Source organism: Trichosurus vulpecula, chromosome 1 (genome assembly GCF_011100635.1).
Source record: "Trichosurus vulpecula isolate mTriVul1 chromosome 1, mTriVul1.pri, whole genome shotgun sequence".
NCBI classification, from domain to species: domain Eukaryota; kingdom Metazoa; phylum Chordata; class Mammalia; order Diprotodontia; family Phalangeridae; genus Trichosurus; species Trichosurus vulpecula.
Genome location: NC_050573.1, coordinates 444,286,367 through 444,288,166, shown reverse-complemented (window position 1 = coordinate 444,288,166; position 1,800 = coordinate 444,286,367). Strand labels below are relative to the sequence as shown.

The 1,800-nt window shown below is 42.4% G+C and overlaps 1 pseudogene; it reads right to left on the bottom strand.

The window, feature by feature from the left end:
• Positions 1-670: 670 nt before the first annotated feature.
• LOC118834735 lies at positions 671-1,577 on the bottom strand (annotated as a pseudogene).
• Positions 1,578-1,800: the final 223 nt, after the last annotated feature.

Sequence of the window (1,800 nt, the reverse complement as noted above, 5' to 3'; positions counted from 1 at the left end):
ACTGGAGTACTTTGCCTAAGGCAAAGAGAGGTTAAGTGACTTGCCCAAGATCACACAGATAGTAAGTGTCTGAGTCTGCATTTGAACTCAGGTCTTCCTGACTCCAGGTCCGGAGTTCTATCCACTGAACCACTTAGCTGTCTTTACTACACATAGCTATCTGCAAATAAATGGGAAAATCTAAAAGAAATGGATGATTATTTTAGATATTTTTTGTTGTTACGTTAAAGTACACATTTATAGCATTCAAAAGGGACTGCTTTATAAAATTCTAATTTTATTTAGACAATAAGATAAACCCTAGTCTTACAATACAGCCCCTAAGATAAAGTTTTAATGTTAAACACAGTTCTATTAAGAACTATTTATAGATTCTGGACACATAACTTTACTTTAGAGGAAATGCAATGAAATTATACATTCTAATGAACACCAATTTCAGATCAGAATGTCACCTGGGTCCTAAATAACATTGAAGGAATTTCCACTCCATGGAAAAGCTCCAGTTAAGAGACTGATCACTGAGTCCCTGCAGCCCGAGTTTATGTTGTAACATGACCACAAACATCTGATGTTTGTGACAGCATAGCAATGGGACACTAAGGAATGTCTTATTTCAGAAACAATGGTGGGTCTTCTGAGGCAACCCTGTGCAGTTTAGAGAGGCTGGTCACTGCTGCTTTAGAGGAAGTCCACATCCTCCGCCCTGGGCAGTATTATAAGACTCACAGCTCTTAGGCTTCATTCCTAATACGTGGAACTGGATTGAAGAGCAGGGACTGCAATCACTGCAGTGAGCTTCCACAGTCGTATTCTGATGTTCTGTTGGCATTGGAGTTTGTGCTACTTCATTATATTATATTATGGTATATTGTTATATTATGTAATGTAATGTTATGTCACATCATATTTATATTGAATTGCATTATATCATATCATAAATATTACATTATGTCATATCATCTCACATTGCATTATATCATATTGCATTACATCATATTATTACTGTCAACAATAGCCAGTCATATCTAGAACAGAGGGCGTATATAATGGACACCTGTTGCCTTGTTTTAACATTTCTCCATAACATGTTCTGTGTAGAACATGCCCACAGGGCAAGACATGAGCAACTAAACAGGACGTATGAATGTCCTCCAAAGATATGGGACAATTCTGCCTGGAGACATTCTCAGTGCACTTGTGACCCCCTTGGAGACTCAAGGATAGGCGTAGGTTACTTTTCAAATAGTGAAAAATTTCTTCCAATCCTACAAACTCCACGCTTCTCACGATGGTGTTGCTTCTTGTCTTCGTCGAATAGGTGGCACGTATTGCAGCAACATTCCCCAAACACAGTGCTACATTCTTCACAAGTTTGTGGAACATTCTGAACTTCACCACACTTCGTACGCTGTCCTTCTTTCACTTTAAAATGATCCAGGGGATGACCTTCACTGTTATCACGGCATAAGCCGCAGATGTAGAGGTTGGCGGTCGTAGTGCTCGCAGCCCTAGAGCGCTCGTCTGCGACCGCAGCCGCCATCTTCGCCCTCCACCAGGACCTCTGCTGTGGCCATCTCCTGCTCCTCCCCCTGCCCAGCGCCGGATCCGAGTCCGCACTGGAGAGGGAGCCGGGGCCAGAGCTGGTGGCGGGGATTAGCGGGGGGCGCTCTAAGTCACCTCCGCCTCTACGGCCCGGCTGCGCAGCCGCATCGAACTGAGAGCCCGACTACGTGTTAATACAATTTTTTTAACATTTGTTTTTGTTTTAAGTTTTGACTTCCAAATTCTATCCCTCTG